Below are 9,279 nucleotides of genomic sequence, written 5' to 3' on the forward strand. Positions count from 1 at the left end.
GGTCCTCCGCTTATCAGGTAGAAAGCGTTCAGAGTCTTGTGTGACCAAGCCTGCTGCAAGCTCTCTTTATTCACTTCATCCAAAACATAATACAATAGACACTGTGTGCTCTTCTTCCATTGGTTAGGGGGTGGGACATGTCCTGTGCACCGGGGACCATTGGTCAGTTCAAGAAGTGGGCGATGGCTAGGACTTGAAATGTGGTTTCTATTTTTTCTGATCTTCCAAACAGCCTCGGCTCCTGGGCATTGTTCACCCTTTGTTTGTCCCTTCCTTTCAGGTGAGACAATGACAACTCAGCACTCATAGAAACCTGGCCATCTTAGTAAACAAAGGTGTTTGCCCTCTTCATAGAATCTCAAAGCTTAGTGTAAATAAGGCCATTGTATCTCAGTCTGTGGGAGATTTAATTTATGTGTGACTGGGTTTCATTCTCGTTCCCGCCACATTCATAATATATATTAAATACAATTTATATCTATATTCTACTTCTGCACATAACTATACGCAGGAACATGCGATCTTTCTCTAACCAACACCAGAATGTTTCCCTTAAAATACCCTACAGCTGGATACCAAACATCACCTTATAGCCTTAGTCTGTCCCCCCTTATCCTGCAAAGGTGAATCCCTTTGTTCTGGACTTGTTGATGTGGTACAAGGGAGCTATATCTAAAATGTAAACTATTTGGGTTAAAATATGTAATGTTCTAATAACCCTCTATGCGTTCACAAACTCTACCGTAAACGCGCATACCACGCTCTAAGGCGCATGGCCGTGGGGAGCTACGTTACGCAAATTGCGGGTATGTCCACGCACGGCAGACTGAGTGCACGCGCAGCGTGCATGTGCATGGGGTTAGTACATGGGGCATGTATTACAATATTTTTCGACTTTGACAGTCCACCCTTTGGCAGTCAACAATAACTGCCACTATCTAAACATTAAACAGAAAAATATACAATATCTACAGATTGGATGGTAGGAGGAGAGGTGTAGGTGGGAAATGTATGACCTAGTGAAAAAGTAAAAGCGTGTATGTATGAAATCCATGTCTGAGGGGCATGTATCATCGTGCCGTATATGTTCTAAATAAGCTTTGAGGTATTGCGAAGTATACATTAAATCCTTCTTATCCCGTATTAAGGGTCTGTAAGTGGGCCAACAAACACTACCGAGCTCTTTTCGGCTTTTTGTTTCAACAAATGGGGTGCACATTTAGTTGATGATACATGGAGGGGGGACACATGTGAATGCTAATATATATATGGATATTACCTATCAACTATGTGTGACACTACCTGAAGGTTGTAGAGATGAAGATAAGACACGTATCACAAATACATTCACATAACATTTGTGCAATCGTTCTTGGGTGTTGATTGAAGTCTTGTCCGTGTGGGTGTATCTTTGCTGTGAGTGTCAACCAAAATCTTTAGAGTGTCCATTAAAGTCTTTAGAGTGTCCATTAAAGTCTTTAGAGTGTCCATTAAAGTCTTTTCCAGATGGATGTATTTTCGCTGGGGAAAACAAAGGAGAAACGGGTGAAAGAAACGGACCGTGGAATCACGTCTTATCACAACATTGTCTCTATTGATGGGTCATAAATGAAATCAGTTGTTGTAACAATGCCCCCGCTCCTTAAACTCATCACTTTGGTACTATGCTTGCGCCGCGTTAAAACTCGAACACACCTAAATATCAAACCAATCATTATGACAACTCCCAGGATACAAAGGAGAAACTTTCCTACACTCACGATAACATTTTGAGCCCATTCTCCTAAACCTGAGAACCAATTGCGTGGGTTCAACCATGAGACCCAGCCTGTCAGTTCATTACTCACAGCAGTAAGGGTAAGGTTGTGTCTCCCACTTCAACTGTAAGATATCGTCCATCTTTTGATCGATGACCTCGGTTGGGTCATCAGTGCTGTTTGTAATATACATACAGCACTTCACACCATACTGAGTTGCTAAAGTGACGCAGTACCCGCCTGTCACCGCTGTGATGTAATTGAGGACCATCCTGTGCTGGATCAGTTCGGTTTTGTAAGCTTGCAACTCCCTCCCTGTATACCTGAAGGTGTCATCATACATCTCGGTCATATTATCTATCAGGTTCGCTAGCGCATGAATATACCTAAAATTTATAATTCCTCTGGCGGTACGGGTGATATCTAACGCGAGTAGGAATTGAATCCCGGTGGATTCGTGGATCAAATCAGAGGCTGCATGCTCTGTCCTATCTATACGGTGTCTCTTAACGATGTGTTCATAGTAAGTGTAAGGAGCTTGAGCACTGCGGTGAACGTCTTTCATCTTATTATGGGTTATGGTCATTACTTCTGGCAACACTCTTCCAATGTAACACAATCCCTCTGAGTTTGGGGCAAGCCACTTATACGCCTTCCTCCCGCATATGAAATAGGCATCATCGGGGAGAACATATGGGACAGAATATGACATTACCATATTGCAAACTTTCCAAGTGAAAAATCCTATCCCTAACTCTCTCATCTGTTCAGTACACGTATCAGGCTGTATGATATGCGTACAGTACCCTGGTGATACTTCTCCAACCCGCATGGTCTTACTTCCTAGAGTATACCTATACCGAAAATACCTCCCACCGTTGGCTATCTGGCGTATAAGTTCAGGGTCTACAGGCATTCTGTCAGCTCTGTGTGAAAATGCCATGGTTTGGTTATTCTAAGTCACTTCCCAATTTCCCGGCTTTCGGGAATTGGAAATGTTGAAACATACTAAGGACCTATCCACATGATATTGGTGGAGCTTCAGACTAGGGGGCTTAGAAATATTGTCCACCGGTCTCCCACCCCGTAATTCAAGTACCTCATCTATTGTTAATGGATACGGTACTAGTCCTGACTTGCTCTGATCTTGAGGTACTTGTGAGCACACCCAGCATTCTGTTTGGTTTAAAACCTTACCCACTAATGAGTGATAGTCACTCAATGGATGACCGTCCATGTTGATATTAAGGCTGGACTGACATCTCTGGATGCACCCGTCCTCAACTATGTTTTCACAATTTCTACAGATACAATTTTCTTCAGCCAATAACCCTTCACAGTGTCTCCTAGTTTCTTGACTACCAGATCGTTTTCTGATACTCGCCTTTGCTCGGTGAATGTGTTGCTCTTGGAATTCTACAAATCCGTCCTTGTCATCAGAACCCATTCCAGATCCTTTCTCGACTTCTCTGGTACTCTCACCGAAACAGACTGCTCTGGTCAACAACAGGGTCAACAGGAAAACCCGGAATGCAGTCTCTTGGGATAAGTCCATCTTGTTAGGGGAGAGAAAGGAAACAAGGATGGGGAGGAAAGGAGGGTAATGGGGGATGAAGAAAATAATAAAAAGGAAAAAGAAAGCTGGTACGACAGCCGCCTCTGGTCTTGTTATTCTCCTTGCTCAGGTGCCGTCTCAACAGTGCTGCCTCTCAGTCTTCCCGGAACAGACACTCCAGTGATACGCTATTCTTTCCGAGTCAGCGACCTTTCTGTAGGGAACATAAATCCTGTATTACAATGTGTTTAACTGTTGTGTGAAATAAACCATCTGTGGAAAATGAAAAAAGAGAGAGAGAATAATAAAAAGAAAATTTGTCAGATTTGCGTTCACCATCAGGCTGTCACACCATCATGTCTATCGGTATCTCTGCACAGTCTCCCTTCACCAGTATTTCCACTCTCCACCCTCTGTGCATGGCCAGGCACAATGATGCTGGTGAGATATACTGGGGTTGGGCAGACCTCTGAAAAGACCGAGTAGACATGTGACGTTTGAGCTGTAAATCTGTCGGTGAACGTCAGAGATGAAGAGGAAACTTTAAAAGATAAATCACAGCATTTATCTGGCCGCTCCTGTATCTACAAGAAATGATCTACCAACTACATCAACTGTGACCTCAGGTTTACTACCAAGGCTAGCAATCAACTTCACTGGCTGCAGACTACAGGTGTGGCCCAAAATTTTTCCTATGTGATCCCTGATCCCAATTACGTGTATCATAACTTTGCTCGTGTTTTTGTCTAGGGGGTCTGAATTTATGTGTGCTGTTACAATTGCTGGCATAATGCCCTTCCCTTTTACACAGATAACAAACTCTTGGCTTCCGCCAGGGGCCTGGGGTTTTGGACGAGTTGATGCTTCTTCCAGTGCTTGGATGCTCATCACCATCAACCGCTCTCCCTGTGCTTCCCTGGTTCTTTGGATATTACGGTCATGCTCGATAGCGGACTCTCTTAATGCAGCCACCGAAATACCTCTCCAGTTAGGTAGAGAGGTTTGTACCCTGGTTCTTAGTGTGTCTTTTAACCCGTCCATTAATACGGACACAGCTACCTCTCTATGATGTACATTTTCCTTATTGTCCTCGATCCCAGTGTATCTAGCCATTTCCTGCAGTGCTCGATGGAAATATTCAGAAGCCGTTTCACCTTCTTTTTGTCTAATGGAGAAGATTTTATTCCACTTGACAACAGTTGGGAAATATACTCCTAATTGCAGATTGATCTGTCGTACATTCTCCTGAGTGTATTCATCAGTGAGTGGTACTTCTACATCTAATTAACAATCAGTAATGAATTTCGCATTGTCAATACTGGAGGGAAAACATGCCCGTAGCACTGTTCGCCAATCTTTGTTTGTGGGTTCGGTGGCGTTACCTAGTTCTCTAATAAACCTCTGACATGCGGCTAGATCCTTTCTGGGATCGGGAAATTCAGACATAATTGTCCTCAATTCTGTCCGGGACCAAGGACAATGCATAGCAATGTTCCTGACGGGAGTGATTCCCTGAGCGTCAGTCTTTCCATTGGGGACTGCGATCACCCTGACAGGATTTAGTTCAATTACACCATTTTGTGTTGACTCTGCAATGTGAGGTGCTATTATCTCTGCATAATGTACAGTACCGTACTTACCTGTGGACACGACCTCACTTATCCCTCCGCTAGGGGGCTTTACTACTGCTCTTACCGGTTGGGCCGTGCCCACCTGGGTGTCCTGTATGGTGGCTGCTAGAGAAAGTGCCGATATCGTGCTGGGTTCATCTTCTTGCTTGTAGTCCTGAGGGAAGTTTAAAATGGGATGCAACTTGCACGGGTTAGAATTAATACATTTATCAGTTTTACTCTTATCGTCATTAATACATTTATCAACTTTACTCTTATCATATATAGGTATGCCACTGTCTGTAGCCACTTTCTTCCCTGTAATATACGGTGGTGGTGGTGCGGTTGCCATCAGTTTCCTGCTAGGGTTGGCACCGGCTGTGTAAGCTAGTTCCCTCTGCATATCACCCTCTTGTTGCCATAAATGTAAACAGTTTGTGTGTCTGATCCTTTGTTTTCGGGACTTTAACAGACATATCCTAATCCTTAAATTCTGCAACACCTCTGAATCAAAACTACCTATCCCAGGAAATGGTGCTTTATCCCCCACAGTCATTCGTGTCTATTCATCACAAAAGGTCTCAGTGTGGGGACCATACTTCCCCCACATTACTAACCGAGCTGACCCCCTGGGTCTGAAATCTGCAGTCTGAACCCTGACTGAGGAACGTCCCTGTGTTGTGCACTTGGCTTCCATTGTGGGCCTTTTTAACACGGGAAAACTTCCTAAAATGCACCAAACACAGTAGTCTACCGGTAGAAGTCCTCAAAGTTCTTCCACTAACTACTTCTGCTCCGAGTATCACGGATCCGCCTTATTTAGCAGACACGTGTAGCCGTTGCAGGTCCTACTTCAGCCTATATCCCCTGGGCCTTTTAGGAGTAACTTACCGTACCCAGTGAATATCTGCCTCTGGAGATTTTCCTGAGAGACCAGCGAAAACTCCCTAAACCTTTACTTTACACAAATCACACTTGCATGTGCTTCCTATAACGCGTATGATGACGAGATTTACGCAAAAATATGCAAAACTTCGTATCACGTTGCGTCACGTATTGCCCATACAACCGTGCGGTCCAATCGTACCGCTTATAGACACTCGCTATCTATAAGTGGTAGGATCACTGGAGTCTCCACACTGTGCTCCAAAACAGCTGGAGTGTAATACCACGAAAACTTTATCACACTCCGTTGCACGTATTCACCTAGGCCGTGCTCACCACGTTTTCACCTAGACCGTGCTTCACCAAGTTTCACCAAGCTTCACCAAGATCACCCATTGGGATTCAATACATTCACACCTTATTCAGCCCACACTAACATTCTATAGTTTTCTGATCAGAAAAATATCTTTTCCTGTTAACTGATAGCTTTCCCCAGAGGTACTACAGTAAAAAAGGTTTTTAAACTAAATATTGGAAACTGATCAATTTGTGCTATTATCGCGTGGTTACCGTCTTGCGCCTAAACTAAAACAATGCTATTGTGTGATTTGTATTTAGCGGTCGTACTTTTACGCATGTTGCATGAACACGCCACGTGCGTACGTCCTTACGTTGCGTACGCAGTCCCGTACACTGTCCGAGACACGTGTACAAAGGCCATACGTCCGCAATACTACAAATCCCACACTTCTATGAATGTAAACGATATTTAACTATAATCGCTCACACTACACACAGTTTCTTTCTGTATAAACCTTTACAACTAGGCCAGGCTGTGTGTGCGTCTTACACTTACTTCCTTAAATATTAACTCTATATTTTAACTAAATAGCAACAAATTTTTCAGTACAGGTCAAAATGAATCTAGTAATCGCTAATTCAAATGGTATGATTCAGATTGGATAGCTTTCTTGCAGAACATACATTGATATAAACACACACATAATTCTAATATTATATATATATGTACCATTCACTGGTCTCCTGAGACTCATTTACCCATTAATTGCTTCTAATTTGCATATGAATGCTATGTGCTATTGGCTGCCTGTAAAGGTGTTTTTTTCCCACTGCTAGGAAAAAGCAGTTACACAGGTTAATTTGCATTTCAATGGCTATCTTATAGCCAGCAGAGTTAACTGAATCTTAGAGGTAAAAGAAAAAGACAACAACTTTGTTTATATTTGTGTGTCGTTCTTACATCAAGTATTCATCTTATTATTAACTTTCATTAAGCCCCATCTGAAACTATTTGTAATTGACTATGGCATGGGTTAAATAAATGCATTGGTAACTCATAAATGGTGATTTCTTTTTGACCAGGGAGGGCTGATTATTCTTGGCAGCGAAAATCAGCCATTTAGAAAAATGACCTTCCCAACATGGCCGCTGCTCCTCCCCCTTCCACATCCATGAGGGTTACACAAAATGGTGGACAGGCCATGTGGTTAGTACAAAATGGAGGACAAACCATGCGGATTTCTTTGTCACAAAGAAATCACACACCATGCAAGCCCCTGAAGTTATTTTAGGCCTGAGTAAAAAAAAAACACTATATCAAGGCTTTTGCAGCAACTTTTAAATGTACTTTTACCCTACTTAACAGATAAGCAATCCAATCTAAATCAAACACAACATGACTCATTTTGAACCTTGTTTTGCAACAATATGATCAGATATGCAGAGTACAGGTGTATGCTTGTATTGTGTGCGCATTTGGCGCCAAACAGAAATTTCCAGATTTTAAAATAGCTTTGCGTTCTTACCTTCCGGATCCCACCAGCATCCCAACAAATCTTGCAGAGCAGACGCTTATCTTATCAGCACTAGTGTATCCACCAACCAAGAGAAGGTTTATGTGGGATACCTTCCCGTCCTTTGCTGATAGATAAAGTGTGCTGTACCCTGCTAGGCTGTGGGTATGAGGAAAACCAGGACGATGCCCCCAATTGATAATGTCTATATTATCTTAAAACACAAAGCTATACCTCTTGATACACTTTTACCGTTGAGCCGCTATGGCCGCTAGACTTAATACACGTGCTACGCACTCTGTACGCTATTTGAGTACAAAGTTCCGTACGTGGTACGTACTTGGCGTACACACGCTGCGCTGATAGTACAGAGTACGCACAGCACACGCACACACAATTGATAACCTTAAAACCTTGTTAATGATACAATGTAATGATTTGATTATACTTTAAACCTTTAACAGCAAAGTACTGCAACAATGTTATACCTTAAACCTTAAGTAGCGCTGACGGTATAAAGTACCCGCAGTGCGTACACCTTATCAAAACTTATACACCTTATACAGATAAATACACTTTAAAACCCTGCAGGAAAGTGAGGACACTACACCGGTTTGATGTTGAAACCACAGGGTTCTAAGGCCACTGTGGATTAATTCCAAAAGGCAAAACAATACAAGTTATACACTACAGGCTAACAAGATAAGTCTAAACAGAATAATGGCTACAGAGAATGTACATACGTGAGAATGTTCGCAAGCGCAACCCGGCCGGTCCTCCGCTTCTCAGGTAGAAAGCGTTCAGAGTCTTGTGTGACCAAGCCTGCTGCAAGCTCTTTATTCACTTCATCCAAAACATAATACAATAGACACTGTGTGCTCTTCTTCCATTGGTTAGGGGGTGGGACATGTCCTGTGCACTGGGGACCATTGGTCAGTTCAAGAAGTGGGCGATGGCTAGGACTTGAGATGTGGTTTCTATTGTTTCTGATCTTCCAAACAGCCTCGGCTCCTGGGCATTGTCCACCCTTTGTTTGTCCCTTCCTTTCAGGTGAGACAATGACAACTCAGCACTCATAGAAACCTGGCCATCTTAGTAAACAAAGGTGTTTGCCCTCTTCATAGAATCTCAAAGCTTAGTGTAAATAAGGCCATTGTATCTCAGTCTGTGGGAGATTTAATTTATGTGTGACTGGGTTTCAGTCTCTTCCCTCCACATTCGTAATATATATTAAATACAATGTATATCTATATTCTACTTCTGCACATAACTATACGCAGGAACATGGGATCTTTCTCTAACCAACACCAGAATGTTTCCCTTAAAATACCCTACAGCTGGATACCAAACATCACCTTATAGCCTTAGCCTGTCCCCTCTTATCCTGCAAAGGTGAATCCCTTTGTTCTGGACTTGTTGATGTGGTACAAGGGAGCTATATCTAAAATGTACACTATTTGGGTTAAAATATGTAATGTTCTAATAACCCTCTATGCGTTCACAAACTCTACCGTAAACGCGCATACCACGCTCTAAGGCGCATGGCCGTGGGGAGCTATGTTACGCAAATTGCGGATATGTCCACGCACGGCAGACTGAGTGCACGCGCAGCGGGCTTGTGCATGGGGTTAGTACATGGGACATGTATTACAATATTT

Source organism: Pseudophryne corroboree, chromosome 4, assembly GCF_028390025.1.
Source record: "Pseudophryne corroboree isolate aPseCor3 chromosome 4, aPseCor3.hap2, whole genome shotgun sequence".
NCBI classification, from domain to species: Eukaryota; Metazoa; Chordata; class Amphibia; order Anura; family Myobatrachidae; genus Pseudophryne; species Pseudophryne corroboree.